This window comes from Pongo pygmaeus, chromosome 5, assembly GCF_028885625.2.
Source record: "Pongo pygmaeus isolate AG05252 chromosome 5, NHGRI_mPonPyg2-v2.0_pri, whole genome shotgun sequence".
NCBI classification, from domain to species: Eukaryota; Metazoa; Chordata; class Mammalia; order Primates; family Hominidae; genus Pongo; species Pongo pygmaeus.
Window position 1 is genome coordinate 43,848,824 of NC_072378.2, and position 16,645 is coordinate 43,865,468.

General features: G+C 47.6%; 1 protein-coding gene across 15 annotated transcripts in view; it reads left to right on the forward strand.

Annotated features, from left to right (window-relative positions):
- The first annotated feature begins 2,801 nt into the window (after window positions 1–2,801).
- Window positions 2,802–16,645, forward strand: part of TJAP1 (tight junction associated protein 1) — a 28,566-nt gene continuing 14,722 nt past the window's right edge. For 2 of the 15 annotated variants that reach the window (XM_063666221.1, XM_054492013.2), the window contains exons 1-4: window positions 2,804–2,882; window positions 3,341–3,482; window positions 3,909–3,968; window positions 15,125–15,254. The gene's annotated coding sequence lies outside the window, so the exon portion shown is untranslated. Of the gene's footprint in view, window positions 3,483–3,908; window positions 3,969–13,485; window positions 13,571–15,124; window positions 15,255–16,645 lie in introns of those variants that run through there. The other 13 variants (XM_054492018.2, XM_054492019.2, XM_054492015.2 and 10 more) reach the window with 9 other exon arrangements.

A 16,645-nucleotide genomic window follows, 5' to 3' on the forward strand; every position in this document is an offset into this window, starting at 1 on the left:
TGGTGGGCACCTGTAATCTCAGCTATTTGGGAGGCTGAGGCAGAAGAATCGCTTGAACCCAGGAGGTGGAGGTTGCAATGAGTCGAGATCATGCCATTGCACTCCAGCCTGGGCAACAAGAGTGAAACTCCATCTTAAAAAAAAATAATAAAATAATAATAATAATAATAAACTCTAGAGGACTGTGATTCCCATTCTTTTCAAAAGTATGTTTATGTTTACTGATACTTCCTTTGTTTCAAAATATAAACTTGAATTGCTTTTCAAATCTATATTTGAAAGTACAACAGCCTTTCTCCCCTTGTGAACCCCAAAACAATTTCTGGGAAGGTTGAAACGATATCTAGGAATTATATCTATTTAGAAAAGCAAACCAGCTTCCTAAATTTCTTCCTTCAGCCAGATACCTTTTGGTAAACAGCAAAAGTCATTTTTTTTTTTTTTTTTTTTTTTTTCCAGATGGAGTCTTGCTCTGTCACCCAGGCTGGAGCGCAGTGGCACGATCTTGGCTCACCACAACCTCTGCCTTCCGGGTTCGAGCAATTCTCTTGCCTCAGCCTCCTGAGTAGCTGGGACTACAGGTGCATGCCACCATGCCCAACTAATTTTTGTATTTTTAGTAGAGAGAGGGTTTCACTATGTTGGCCAGGCTGGTTTATTTAGTGTAATTTTATTAAATTAATTTTTAAAAAGATGTATAGGATAGAAAGGCATGGATGGGATGGGAAATAAAAATGGCCGACCTCTCCCTCTGGGGATCTAGGAGCCTCTGCTGAGGTTTTTGTGTGTGTGAGTTGATGGGGGGGTGGGTACTTGAGATCAGCTTCACCAAGGGGCAGACCCAGCTCCATCCCTAGGCCCAGGGAAATGGGATACCTTGCTGCTCTGAAATGTTGATGAGCTGTGGAGGGGAGAGGGACAGGGGAGCAGATGGAATTCCTGGACAATTGTTCCGGCTGTCACCAGAGAGGATAGGCTGGAGGGGGCCCTGGATAATTTATGGAGGGACAGATGCTTCTCCGGAACCATCTGGCCAAGAGAGGCGTGGGCTCGGGGTGGATGATGTCTTTAGGTCTGAGGAGACTCCTGGCCCCCAGCCTTCCTCATTTCCTCTGCCTGGCCTGCTCGGTGCCCTGGGGCTTTCCTAGGATGGCTGTGCTCCCTGAGGACCCAGCTCCAGAATTCCACCTGATTCTCATCTCACTCTCTCCTTTGCTGAGTCTGGGGCTTGTCTTTGCTACTATTCCTGATAGGGCTAAGTGGGGCCTTGGGGTCATGTAACTTCCGTCTGTGCATTTTCTTATTTTATAGTATTTTCAACCCCTCTTCTCCACCAGTATATTCCAAAATCTGTCAATCACTCACCTCTATACCATTTATTCATTCAATAAATATTTACTGGCCGGTGCAGTGGCTCACACCTGTAATCTCAGCACTTTGGGAGGCCGAGGCAGGTGGATCACTTGAGGTCAGGAGTTCGAGACCAGCCTGGCCAACATGGTGGAATGGTGGAACTCCTGTCTCTACTAAAAATACAAAAAATTAGCTGGGTGTGGTGGCATGCGCCTGTAATCCCAGCTACACAGGAAACTGAGGTGGAAGAATCACTTGAACCCAGGAGGTGGAGGTTGCAGTGAGCCGAGATCGCACCACTACACTCCAGCCTGGGCAACAGAGTGAGACCCTGTATCAAAAATTAATTAATTAACTAAACAGACAGAATAAAAAAAATCTATTGAATACCTACTATGCCAGGCATTGTTTTAGACACTGGGGATGCTGTGATGAGCAAGAAAACATCCCAGACCTCTGGAGTTTGGTTTGTAGTGGGGAGACGATCAATAAACAATAAATATTTAATATAATGTCAGATAATGATAAGTACTATGAATGAAAACATTAAAGCAGGGTAAAGGAGAATAGGGATGCTGATTTAGATTGAGTGGCCAAGGAAGCCTTCTCTAAAGTGATGACACTTGAGCAAAGACACAAATGAGAGTCAATATTTGGAGGAAGAACATTCCAGGTATGGGGAATAGCAAATTTAGAGACCTTGAGGCAGAAATATGCTTAATGCATCGGAGGAAAACATGCCATTTATTCATTAGGCAATTATTGTGTGCCAAGCACCTGCTAGGGAGTATGAAGATGCAATCAAACATAGTTTTTGCCCTGAAGAAGCAGCAGGGCAAAAGTGATATAACATGTAAATAAATAATTACACTGCACGGGACAGCTACAATAAAGCTATGTAAGAGTTGCTAGTGATGCCCAGCAAAAGGAGCACTAAAGGGAAGTCTTTCTGGAGGAGGTGACATTTTAGCTGACGGTTTGAAGGAATAGGAGGACTTGATGATGCAAGGGAGGAGGAGAGAGATTAGACATCTTGAGGCCCGATGTCCTGAAAACAAAGGACAATTTGGGAACCTGAAGTCCCCGGGAGAGGCAAAAAATGAGGCTGATGAAGGTGGAAGAGGCTGGATCATGCGGATCTTTGAATGCCAAACTGAAAAGCTGGTTTTATTCTTTGGATGACGGGGAACCAGTAGCACGATTCTCTCTCCCACTGTATCTTTGAGATGTGTTCCCCTATTCTTTTTTTTTGTCTTTCAGTACTGGAGTCTTTCCCCGCTTCCCGCTATTGCCCTGCTCGACACCTCCTTCCTTCTGTGGTCAGTCCTCCAATCCCTGCTTTCAGGAAAGCCCCATTTTTCGCCATCACCTACCTAGTGTCCCACTTCCCCAACCCGAGGCCCCGCCCCCATGGCCCCGCCTCAGATGACGCGACACGCCAAGTGCGTGGGGATTCCCGCGGCCCTGGCCACTACCCGGCTTGCCCCGCGGCAAGATGGCGGCCTGAACGCAGCTGGCAGCGGCGGAAAGTTTGTTGTGGGGTTGGAGTAGTCGGGCGGGGAAGCCAGAGTTGCAGGGGATTGCGGGGGCCCTAGCCTGTAGTAGGGGCGAAGGGGGTCCTGGCTCCAGGGTTGAAAAGAGGAGATGGAATGGAGTAAGGTCTGAGGCGGAGAGGAAAAAAAGGAGCTGGGGCGGACCGGGGCCCTAGGGTCCAGTGGCAGCCCTAGGGGAGGGGGATTTGGGGGCGGGGCAGCCAGAAGTAGGTGTTGTGTAGGCCCTGGAGAAGCAGGGTCACAAGTTGGAGGAAAATTTGTTAGCGGCGAATAAAGAAGCCTGGAGCGTGAGATAGAGGCCCGACTGTATCTGGCCGGCCAGAGGGGAAAGGGATCTTTCTAGTAGAGTGGGAGAGTGAGGAAGAGAGATCTGGAGGATGCCGGGCAGATCTGCTAAGGAGGGAACTAAAGCCAGTCAAATGATCCTCTTCTAGGCTTAGATCAGCCTTTCCACAGCTGTAGCAGCATCTGCCCCAATTTCAGCTGAAGATTCAGGTGCCCCAGGGACTGGAAGAAATTACAGTGCCTACTTGGAAAGAAGAGATAGCGACTTGCCCCAATCCAACCCCAGAGCGGGTAAGGTGGCTTCCAGTGACAGGTTTCTGGCTGGAATGCTCCCTGGGAGGAGGATGCATAGGCTTAGAGTGATGCCAAGAAACATTTGGTCTGAGAAGGGCTCACTTTTATAGAGTTTGTCCTTTGTCTGAGGTCCTTAAGTTAGTGTTTGGCGTAGATTGCAGGCTGACTTTTGAGAGTTGGTATAGAATTAAGCCTTGTGTGCCTTCACCTATGCAAGTAAACCTGGACAGAGGCCTAGAGACCAGGCTGAAGGATTTTAACACATCCCTGTCACAAGCAGTTTCCTACATGCTCATTGTTTCTGCTTCAATATCCCCATCACATCTTCACTTCGGCGTCCTGCCTGGAAGTGGAGATTTGTGGGTGACAGATAGTGGGGAGTCACGAGAAAACAAATTCTGATCGTGTTCATTGACCATTTAGGTACCTGCTGTCACCGACTCCTGAATTCATTCTCGCTGCGTGTCTACTTTTGCTCTTTTGGTAAGAAGGGCTCATTAGTGTTCCTCTGGGGATGTGGATTTTGGTCGGGGTATCAGAGGTGAGGGAAAGGCAGGTTGGGATTAGGGAGAAAAAATGTAGATCAGTTTCTGGTAAGAGATCAAGTGGACTGATGTTAAAGCTCTGGGAATGTTTAGCACCGCACTCCCTACCCTTGAGACCCCTAATATTTGAGAGCTACTTTACAGTTGGACAAGTGTGGTGATGGAAAGAAAGGATCATGGAACTTGCTCTTTTCTTTTCTGGTAGTTTTTTTCTCTCCTTTGTAATCTTCTCATCAAACCACTTTTGAAAAATATCAGTCTCACTAACCAAACTAAGCATGGCCTGAGAGGTAGTGGATTTGGTGTTGGAGAGAAAGGAAAGGGACTGGAGCCAGAGAACACAGTGAACGTGGCCTTCACTTCCTTTGGTGAGTGTTTTGCCCTAGCCCGAGTTGGGAGTAGCCTTCTTATTGAAGCCTGCTTCAGGATCAGCATCGCTTCATGGTGGACTAGGATGGTTTGATCTAGAACTCTTCATTAACTGTCTGCTCTCTACCTGTCCCCCCAATTAAAGGCTTACTCCAAACAGAACAACCCCAGTCACTGTTACTGGGTCAGCTTCAGTACCTTTAGGTATCTGAAGAACTGATGATATGTAGCTGTGACTCTGTTTCTGAAGGTTGAGAACCTCCTTTTTCTGAGGACAATTTGTGCCCCCTTTCAAATTGTAATTGTAATTACCCAAGGGTAGTGTGGTGAACACACATAACAGTTAATAGCACTGACTCTGAGCCCGGCCTAGTGGCACATACCTGTAGTCCCAGCTACTTGGGATACTGAAATGGGAGGAGCACTTGAGGCCAGGAGTTTGAGGCTGCAGTGCACTATGATGGCACCTGTGAATACCCATTGTACTCCAGCCTGGGCAACGTAGGAGATGCAGTCTCCAAGAAACAACAAAAAAAGCACTGGCCGGGTGCAGTGGCTCACTCCTGTAATTCTAGCATTTTGGGAGGCCGAGGCAGGTGGATCACAAGGTCAAGAGATCGAGACCATCCTGGCCAACAAGGTGAAACCCCATCTCTACTAAAAATACAAAAATTGGCTGGGCGTGGTGGCACGTGCCTGTAGTCCCAGCTACTCAGGAGGCTGAGGGCAGGAGAATCGCTTGAACCCGGGTGGTGGAGGTTGCAGTGAGCTGAGATTGCACCACTGCACTCCAGCCAGGTGACAGAGTGAGACTCCATCTCAAAAAAAAAAAAGCGTCTCCGAAAAAGTTTGTTTGACTTTGCCATTTGTAGCTCTGTGACCTTTATTAATTGCATAGCTTTGTATGCCTCAGTTTTCTTATCGATCAAATGTGGGTAGTAAGAATATCTATCGCATAGGGTTGTTGTGAAGGTAAATTAGTTAATACATTAATATGCTTACTCAGTGCCTGACAGTAAGTTTTAGTTATACTAGTCAGATCTCAGCACTAATTTCTGTTTCATGGTTGAACCTGCTGTCTCTTTATATAGATAGCATCTGCATTGGTTTGGGCTGCTAGCCTGATGTTAAAGAGATGAAGCAGAGCTTTTGGATAATACAGATTTTTTTGTCGTGAGAATATCCTCATTAGGCTATTTAAGGCAATGTTAAAATGCCAGTGATTTCCTGTTTGAAGCTGTGAGGCTATACAATTATCTTTGCAGTTGAGTAATGATGATGATAATAACAATAATGGTGCTTATTGAGCACATTCTGTGCCTAGGACTGTTGTAAGGGCTTTTCATGTATTAACTAATTTAATTTTTGACTTTTTTTTGAGACGAAGTCTCGTTCTTGTCGCCCAGGCCGGAGTGCAATGGTGCTCTCCTCACTGCAACCGCCGCCTCCCAGGTTGAAGTGATTCTCCTGCCTCAGCCTCCCAGGTAGCTGGGATTACAGGTGCCCACAACCATGCCTGGCTAATTTTTGTATTTTTAGTAGAAACGGGGGTTTCACCGCATTGGTCATGCTGGTGTCGAACTCCTGACCTCAGGCGATCTGCCTACTTCTGCCTCCCAAAGTGCTGGGATTACAGGTGTGAGCCACCGTGCCCGGCCAATTAATTTAATTTTCATAATCATATGAAGTAGATAACTTATTATCCCTGTCTTACAGATGAGAAAATGGAGGCAGAGTGGTTAAGTAATTTGCTTAAGATCACCCAGCTAGTAAGTGACAGAGCTGGGATTTGACCCTAGGCAATCTAGTTTCAGCAATTGAGCTTTTTTTTTCTTTAGGTTGGTATCAAGTTAACTTAAATATGCGTAGTGGCAATTTGTATCTCTCGTTTGTTTGACTATATCCTGGTTCATGTTTGTCTGTCAAGATGGTTAAATGTATATCCATATTGTAGTAGAAATTTTTTTGATTATTTAAAAAAATGTTTAGGGGCTGAGTTTTTCATCACAAACCCTCTCCTTCCTCTCAGAAATAGTAACTGATGCATGGGCTGTGGTGAGGGAGTCTGCTGTGCCATGTCAGTCAAATCTGGGCTGTCTTCATGATTCAACTTGGTGATGTGATGCAACCTTGGGCCTGGGTTGAATGGGCAGACTGACATTAGAATCTACACCGAGCACACCTTAAAGGGGTGTGTGTGTTTATTACTGTAGATGTACTTATAAGGCTCATTTCTGACTTTGATTACTGACATGAGCAGTTGATTAGCCATAGTAAATATTAAATTCATAGTCTGGATATAATTTTTAAAAAATAGCAAGATATCATCCCCCCCCAAAAAAACTTAACAGTTAGTGTCTTTCCTGAATAAAATTAATAAAATTTGAAACAATAAATAATAAAAATAGGAAGTAGCAAACTACATAGAAAAAAAAAAAAAAAGAAATGGCATTTTAAATAGCTCCCTCCCCTCAGCTGAATGGGAAAATGGAAAACAAATGTGCTGCTGACGCCTATGTTGTTTGAAGAAGGCCCTGGCAGCGGTGCTCAGTCTCTCCCTTTAGCCAGGCAGGAGGCCCAGTGTAGCCTTGAGGCAGAGGTGTGCCCAAGGTTTGATTGACTAGCTTTCCTTTGCCCTGTATTTAAGACTCACTCTCCTCCTCCTTCTGAGTCATGTCCTGTCTATTTAACACACCCTCAGGGCCCTTCTTTTTCTTCAACAAATGACTCTCTACCCTACCATTGAAGTAGGCACGTGTCTGCCATCTAATTAGATTTCAGGGGAATTGAGGGCTCAGGACTTTGGGCTTTCCCTGGGAACTCTGCTTTGGCCCTCTGATGACCTTTCCTATTTGTTTGGCACATGTGATTTTGAGAAGCAGACAGTATCTGTCAGACATATTGCTCCCCACTCCATGAACTCAGGAGCCATATATCTTAGGATAGTGTACTTTATCTTGCATTGCGTGGCAGTCAGCGTGCTGAAACGTGTTATCTCTAAAGAGTATACCTTTGTACTTTGGTAGAAGTCCTCAAATTTTCTGGATTCGGGTCACATTTTAGTAAACTATGGAGTTGCAAGGTGAAGGATGATGGATTTTTAGGTGATTCTTCCCCTTTATTGTTTTCTTTGTTGTGTAAATCAATTCTCAGGGTGCCCCTTATTCAGATATTTATGAAGCCAATCCCTTCACTTCCTTCTCACTACCATATTTTGAATGCCAAGGACCTCTGGGTGAAGGAACCTTCATTTCTCACCTGGATTCAGGCTCTTAAATAGCTCTCCGAACTGACCTCATTCTAGCCTCTAGATCTTTGCATACACTGGTGCTACTCCTTTGCCTACACTTTTGTCCTTCAGGTCTCAGTTTAAGTGTCACTTCCTTTAGGATTTCACCCCTGCCCCCTTGAGTGCCCTTCTTCTGTGCTTCTGTCCGATACTTATGCTGTGTCATAATTGCCTGTTTACTTGTCTGATTCTCCTAAGACTAAGTGCCCTGAGAACAGAGACTATGTCTTATTCACTACTGTGTTTGTAGCATTTAGGACAGTGCTGGGCCATAATAGGTGCTTATGATGCTGTGGTGCATGTAGAATGAATAAAATGTGGTGAGCAGTCTCTTCTCATGCCAGTCTATCTTCCATGGTGCTGTCAAAATTATTTGCCTATAAAATAGTCTTCCTGGCTGGGCGTGGTGGCTCACGCCTGCAATCCCAGCACTTTGGGAGGCTGAGGTAGGCGGATCACGGGGTCAGGAGTTCGAGACCAGCCTGATGAACATGGTGAAACCCCGTCTCTACTAAAAATACAAAAATTAGCTGGGCGTGGTGGTGCGCACTTGCAATCCCAGCTATTCAGGAGGTTGAGGCAGGAGAATCACTTGAACCCAGGAGGTGGAGGTTGCAGTGAACCAAGATCACGCCATTGCACTCCAGCCTGGGCAACAGAGCAAGACTCAATCTCAAAAAAAAAAAAAAAAGTCTTCCCTTAGAAATGCCATGGGTTCTTCCTTACTTAAAGCTCACACTGTCTGGCTTGGCATGCCAAAAGGCTCCTTATACTGGGATCCAGACCCAGACCATTAGCCTGAGTTGCTGCTACTCCACCTCATCTGTCCTGTGCTTCATTGCTCCCAAATTTCTCACTGCTCCCAAACCTGTCATGGGCATCCATTTAGTTTCATCTTCTTTGCCCGTGTACTTCACTCAGTCCATAATGCTCACCTCTGCCTCTGAAACTGCCCATCCCCTAAGACCCAGCTCCTTTGTCACCTCCAGTGAGAAGCCTCCCCTGGTTTTCTTTCCTCCTCTTGGTCCCCTGCAGCACTTTCTTTGAACCTCTGTTTTGGCACTTACCATGTTGTTTGGTGAGGGCTCTGTTTACTTGTCTGTTTCTTTCACTGGGCTGATCTCCTGTAGACAAGGGACTTTGCAGAGCATGTGGTAGAGAGGAGTTGGTGGGAATGGTAATGAATAGTGTGAAAGAATCTGATTGTGGAGCTAGGCAGACCTGGTTTAAATCCTAATTCTGCCACTCACCACCTGTGCAACTTTGGGGAAGTTCCTTAACCAGTAGGATTCTTGGTCTCATCTTGGTCTCTAAAATGAGGTTGGCTGGGTGTAGTAGCTGACTCCTAATACCCCAGCACTTTGGAAGGCTGAGGCAGGAGGATCACTTGAGGCCAAGAGTTTGAAGCCAGACTGACTGGGCAACATAATGAGACTTTGTCTCTACAAAAAACATACAAAACTTAGCTGGGTATGGTGGCTTGTGCCTGTGGTCCTAACCCTCAGGAGGAGGCTGAGGTGGGAGGATCAAGTGAACCCAGAGTTTGAGGGTGCAGAGAGCTATGATTGCACCACCGCACTCCAGAATGGGTGACAGAGCCAGACCCAATCTCTAAAAAAATTAAAAACAAAAAAATAAATAAAATATGGGTGACATCTTTTTTGCAGGAGTAATGAGTTCATAGCTTATAGCATGGTGCCTGGCATATAAAAGACACTTGGGGCTGGGCGTGGTGGCTCACGTCTGTCAATCCCAGCACTTTGGGAGGCTGAGGCGGGTGGATCACCTGAGGTCAGGAGTTCGAGACCAGCCTGGCCACCATGGTGAAGCTCTGTCTCTATTAAAAATACAAAAATTAGCCGGGCATGGTGGCAGGCGCCTGTAATCCCAGCTACTCAGGAGGCTGAGGCAGGAGAATCACTTGAACCTGGGAGGTGGAGGTTACAGTGAGCTGAGATCGTGCCACTGCACTCCTGCCTGGGGCACAAGAGCGAGACTTCATCTCAAAAAAATATGTAAATAAATAAAGGAACTTGGTAAATATTTGTTGAATGAATAAATTTCCCATTTTGGAGCTCTGCAAATAGGAAAAGGCTTTGTTCTATTAAATCTAAAATAAGCCTTTTGATTTCTGCCTGGTAGCCAGGAGCATTTTGAGGTGGGAGTAAAACTGAATCTCCTTTCTTGTGATGAAGCAGTAAAAAAGATGAGATTAGGAGCATCGTCAATGAGCAGCCTGTGCAGAGATTGTTGGTGTTTCTCCCCATCTCTTGTTTGTTTGTTTGTTTGTTTTTCCCGAGACGGAGTCTTGCTCTGTCATCCAGGCTGGAGTGCAGTGGCACGATCTCAGCTCACTGCAACCTCCACCTCCTGGGTTCAAGCAGTTCTCCTGCCTCGGCCTCCTGAGTAGCTGGGATTACAGGTGCCTGCCACTGTGCCTGGCTAATTTTTTTGTGTTTTTAGTGGAGGTGGGGTTTTACCATGTTGTCCAGGCTGGTCTTGAATTCCTAGCCTCAGGTGATCCACCCACCTGGGCCTCCCAAAGTGCCGGGATTACAGGCGTGAACCACCACGCCCGGCCTCCCCATCTCTTGTTTTGTGATGACTCCTTTGGTGATCATGATATGCTGGCCTTCTCCAGTTCTGGTGAGGTTGGTGGTGGTGGATTCGTAATGTAATTAAGGCTGGGGATAGACAGAAGGCTGTTCACAGTGGATGACTGGATGGAGAGTTTCAATATCCATGTTTCCCCATATTTTATGGACTGAAAAATGGGTGAAACTGATGGAACACATCCAGGCATTGAGGAAGCCAGACTTCTTGGCCCCACTTTTCTTAGGGCTTTAATGGTCTTCCTGTGCCACAGAACAGGCTTAACTTGGATGCTTCCCACAAATGGGGCTGATAGCTGCATCATGATCCATTCTTTGCTTTTTTGTTTCTAGTGTAGTTGATGGGGGTAGTCCTTAGAGCCCCAATTCCTAACAAACACCAAATGAATTTCTTTCCAGAATTAAGTGTGTAATGCCAGGGATACTCCAGTGTGAGTTTACAATCAGATGAGGACGATATATCTGAGTTCTCTGGATGGCAGCCTTGTCTGGTCCTTAAACCCTTGTCCCAGCTAGGTGCCTCTCCTCTGTGCTCTCAAAGCACTCAACCACACTGTACTGGAAGTGACTGTTAACCTGTCTCTCCCCCACTAGGAGTAAGATTTCTGTCTCTGAATCTTCTTAGGGGCAAGCTTTTTTACTGAAGGCCAAGCATTTAGGCACTATAGAGTAAGTGCTGAGCAATGTTGGTTACTGTGTGACCCAACCCAGTCCTTCCTTGGTTGGATTAAAGAAGATGGAATCTATCTGGCAAAACCTTTTGCACCCTTAGAAAGGAAGGTCCTGCATAAACAAAAAGTGATAGTGTTAACAATAGCATTACTAATTATTTTCCAGGATTGCATTCATGTGGTTAAATCATCGTCCAGGTGCTTGGCTTCAGCTGTCTCCCTTTTAGCCTTTTTATGTTTTTTTTTTTCTTTTTTTGAGACAGAGTCTTGCTCTGTCGCCCAGGGTGGAGTGCAGTGGCGCGATCTTGGCTCACTGCAACCTCCGCCTCCTGGGTTCAAGCAATGCTCAGCCTCCCGAGTAGCTGGGACTACAGGCATGTGCCACCACGCCCAGCTAACTTTTGTATTTTTAGTAGAGATGGGGTTTCGCCATTTTGGCCAGGCTAGTCTGGAACTCCTGACCTTAGGTGATCCGCCCACCTCGGCCTCCCAAAGTGCAGGGATTACAGGCGTGAACCACCATGCTCGGCCAGCCGGTTTATGTTCTAATAACACATCCCTAAGCAATCAGAAAGGGGGTTAAAGGAGGAGGTGAGTACATACCAGTAGCTTTCCAGTAGCTTTTTTTTTTTTTTTTTGAGATGGAGTCTTGCTCTGTCGCCCAGTTGGGAGTGCAGCGGCACGATCCCGGCTCACTGCAACCTCTGCCTCCTGGGTTTAAGCAATTCTCCCGTCCCAGCCTCCCGAGTAGCTGGGACTACAGGTGCCTGCCACCATGCCCGGCTAATTTTTGTATTTTTAGTAGAGATGGGGTTTCACCTTGTTGGTCAGGCTGGTCTCAAACTCCTGACCTCAGGTGATCCACCAGCCTCAGCCTCCCAAAGTGCTGGGATTACAGGTGTTAGCCATCACGCCCAGCTCCAGTAGCTTTTTTTTTGCCTAATTAGCATCCCTAGAAAGGTCTTTGGCTGCTGGCTGCTCCTTTGTAATTCTTTATGCTGCCCTTTCTATTGCCCACTGTAACCTGCTTGCTTTTCTGGTCCTATCTCTAGTCCCATCTAGGCGTGCTCAGTGCTCACAGCCAGAGCTTAATACAACCTTGTTAATGCCCAGATAAATCAAAAGGATGAAACCAATAGCTAAAAATGGACTGAAGGAGTTTTCCCTGGGTTCTCTCCCTTGTCCCTGGGTGTGAGAATGTGCATTGCATTGTGGCATATCTTTGTAGATGGCAACTTGTGGGAAGTAATAAACTGCATTTTATGTTAAGCAGAGAGGGGGTTGAGCGAGCCAGCCAGACTGGATTGTGTTGGATATCTTAGGCTTCAAGGGGACTAAGTCTCCTTGACTGGTCCTGAGTAGAAGGGTGGGACATCTTCTTTGTTAGTTACTATCTTGTGCCAATTGTGTGCTAGGTGACATTTAGAATTTATAAAGGACATGGCCCCTCTTTGTGAGAAGCTTCTGTGCTGTGGTGGGGAACTCAACACTCATCCCTTGAGAGGAGGATCCGCCTACGGAGAAGCCATCCTAGACACCAAAACCCTGGACTTCTACTCAGCTAACCAATAGGATAAAACTCTGCTTATCATTTTGGGTACCAAGTGGTGGCTGGCCTCTTTATACCTTCACGGGTAGCCCAAGTAGGGAATTGAATCTCAGAAGTCTTTGAGGGTCTTGATATTAGGGCAGACTTGTCCTGGTTTTCCTGTGGCTTCCTGGAAAAGAGCTTTCTAGGCTTTGCACTGGTATTGGAGACAGGGGAACTGGGTTCTGTCCCACTTCTGCTTGTCATCTTGGGCAAATCACTTGTCCTTTCTGACCTTCACAATGGGAGAGCTCCCTATTCTTTGTGCCTCACTGGACCATAAGCATCAAAGGAAATATCATGGAAGGGAAAGAGCTTCTGGAATGGTAAAGCACAGTGTAGATGCAGGGTTTTTGTCTATTTGCCTAGGAACTGTTGGTTTCACCATAAACATGTCCCTTGTATAAAATACTAACCATACAGAAAAGTATACAAAATAAAAAGTAAGAAGATCCTCCCTTTCTTCTCCCATTGTTCCTGCCTAACTTGTTTCCCCAAAGATAGGGAACCACTGTTCGCCATTTATCTTGTACCCTTCTAATAGTTTTTTTTTTTTTTTTTTTTTTTGAGATGGAGTTTCGCTCTTGTTGCCCAGGCTGGAGCACAATGGTGCGATCTCAGCTCACTGCATCCTCCACCTCCCAGGTTCAAGCGATTCTCTTGCCTCAGCCTCCCAAGTAGCTGGGATTAAAGGCGCCCGCCAACACGCCCAGCTAATTTTTTGTATTTTTAGTAGAGATGGGGGTTTCACCATGTTGGCCAGGCCAGTCTTGAACTCCTGACCTCAGGTGATCCGCCTGCCTCGGCTTCCCAAAGTGCTGGGATTACAGGCATGAGCCACTGCACCTGGCCTCTAATAGTTTTTTTATACATCTAGACATTCCTCACCAAAACTCAATACTAATACATAATCTTCTTCAGCTTTCTCTGTTCACTTAACAAGGACCAAGGAGTGGAATAGTCCCTGTCAGAGCCGCTGAGGAGCCTGCTTACAGCCTCCTTCCCAGTTGAGTGAGTTCCTCTGGGGCTGGCTCCCTGGGAGGGATGGAGAAGTTTTACTAGAGGGTCTCACCCTGGCTGTCTCTGAGGGACATTTTTTTATTCTGAGATGAAATTGGCAGGAGTGTCCTTGAGTGGGAATCAGGATGGATATAACCGCGATGTGGGCATTGGCACTCCCATCTCACTTGTGTCTCTCCCCTTCATTCATTTCATTTTTGCCTTGGAAAAGAGAAAAATTATCTGATTTCTCAAATCCTATTTTAGTGCAGTGAGAGTCCCTGATTTCTGAAACCTTGAATTAGCCATGTCACTTGCTGCTGTTTTAAAAGCACACCAGACCCAGTTGGTGTTTTTGTTTTCCTGGGGGTGAGGATTCTGAAGGTCACCTGTCAGTGGCTGTGCTCAGTCTAGGGCAGGGGTCAGGGCCTGTCAGAAGAGTTGTTGTCTTTTTTCTAGACAGTTGTCTCATCTTCATAGTCAGGACTTGGCCTATTTGAGCTCGTGGGCTGTAGTCAGAGCAACATGGGGAGCCCAGTGTGTAGGCAATTATTGGAAGTGTTTCCTGTCTGCATGAATCTTGATCCTAGGCTTGGGAAAAGGCCAGGCCCACCTCTGTGGCCAGGGTGGTGACTCTTCCTTTTTTGCCCTGAGTCATCAGAGAGCCTGCAGGGCTTCCTAGAACAGGAGAGAGGACCCCTCTCTTGTCTTTTCCCTGCCAGCATCTTACCCTCTGCTAAGCATCAGTGGGTGTGGATATATATATTGTAGTCCTGTCCTCCCGCCCCAGGGGACACATCTTATGGGGTCTCTGGAATGCCACTGCTTTTGCCTCATTTGCCTTGCAGTCTGTGAGCTAGAGGTGTCACTTCCCCCAGGGTGGTCTGGAGGCTTCATGGAAGAGTTGTTTCTGCTGTTGATGGGAGAGCTTCTTGCTCTGTTGCTCGTGTTGCCTGTTCTGAGAGGGGGGAATAGTCCCTGTTGCTCCTCTGGGGCTGGCTCCCTGGGAAGTGCCACCCTGGCCAGGTGGCAGTGTGCAGCCCGTGCTGTTGACTGGCCCAGCTGTAGGCCAGGCACACACTGCCCCATTGTACTGTGCTTTCCGACACAGCCCTTGTCATAGCCTCTAATCCTTGGGCTGCTTCTCTCCCAGCCCCTCAGAGCCTGTGGGAGGTGGTGGGATGGACTCTGCTGGCACCAGTGCGGGATGGGTTGCAGCTGCAGCTGTGGGTGGCTTTGTTCTTACAGCCTAGCTTTCAGAGTCCTGGTGCAGCCTGGCAGCAGTGTTTGGGGAACAGGCGAGATAGAGGAGCTGAGCCCCTTCTCCAACAGCCGTCCTCTCTTTCTGTTGACCAACCAGAGAGGCTTTTTGCCTGAGGTCAGCAAGCTGGCCTCCCTGGTTGGCAGGGGGAGTGCTTGGCTTCCATCTGGCATGGTTTCCGGATGGGAGAAAGCCCCTGAGGGTCTGTTGGTAAGTCTGCGGTGCTTCCCGTCAGGAGAGTGCAGTGTGCAGTGTGTCCCCTTGGGCATCCTGCAGCTTGCCATTCCTCTGCTTTCTCTCTGCAGCTCCGGAGTTGGGCTGCTCACAAACCAAGCTATCTGTTTATATGGAGTGCCTGGAGGGCGTCTGCCATGAGTCTGTCGCTAACCGCACTAACCAGGAGAGCTGGCTGGTTGGGGAGAAGACACTAACCCTGTGAGTCTGACTTCGGCCAGCTAACCTGCCCTGGGGTGCCACCAGCAGGGCCTCTGTCCTCCATTCCTCCCCGCAGCCTGGCTGCCTCCCTCCTTAGCTTATATCACGCCATCTCCTCTGCTCTCTTGTTCTTACTACTGGGTCCCTCTATTTTCCCAGTTTCCCTTTGCTGTGGGTGGGGATGTGCCCCCTTCACGGCCACCTTCCCATCACCAGCCTGCTGCTGGGCTCCACTGACCACCCCTCACCGTCACCCTCCCCTGAGTCATCAGCATGCTCTTCACTTCTCCCTTCAAACAGAATTGGTTCGAGTTTCTGTTGAATCTGTGCTTTTAGCACAGAGTTTGAGAAGATCCCTCAATTACCATGCTGCTGCTGCTGCTTCTCATGCCTCAGAGACATGAACTAGAGTGGGAACGGACTTTTCTCCTAGACCAGATCATTTCCTCCCTTTATCAAGAAGGGAAGGTTGGATAGTGTCCCTGTTACTCTCACCCTAGGATAAAAAGTTAGGATCAGCTGCAAGGTTCTCTTTAGGATTGGGGAGGTAGAGGAAAACCTTGGCCTGGTTCTGGGGAATTCCCTGGGCAGAAGAGTGAAGCTACTTAAACTGAATGCTGGGGCCCCAAACCAGGGACCCATGTGAGATGTCACTCCCATTGGTGACCGTTGCTCTGGGAGGTGGAGTCTGTCCCCCCCATCTCTTTTCACGTCTGGAGTTTCAGGTGGACTTTAGCCATGAAAAGCTGGGAAGGGCGCCTCAGTAGAGTGGGGGCAGGACCTGGCTTCAGATTCCACACTGGGCTCAGAAAAGGTCCTGGCCTCAGACTGGGAGATGGGTGAGTGCAGCCTGGCGTGGAGAAGCTCCCACGCAGTCCCTTCTCCCTCCAGGCTTGGGAAGGAGAGGCGGGTCTGGAGATGATGAGAAAGTTGATTGCCTGTTGTTTCCTGGTGTTCCACACAGGTCACTCTAGATAGACTGTGGCTCCGGCTTCTGGATGCAGTGCGGTGCTGGGGAGGCTGGACAGGGGGAGCTTGAGACCAGAAGGCCGCCTAAGTGGATTCTGTTCCCCTTGGGCTGGGCGAGAGAAGACAGCAGCCTACCAGCATTGGGTGGGAGTTTGTAAATGGGAGAGGGTGTGTTATGGGCCCGGAGCGAGGAGGGTAGCACTCCTGAGCGGCATGATGATTTCTCGGAGGCTGATAGATTAAGAGACCAAAGTTGGTAGGGGATATCCATGTTGATGAGAAATATCTTTTTCTTTGTTTTTTTTGAGACAGAGTTTCGCTCTTGTTGCCCAGGCTGGAGTGCAATGGCACGATCTCGGCTCACTGCAACCTCGGCCTCCCAGGTTTAAGCGATTCTCTTACCTCAGCCTCCCGAGTAGCTG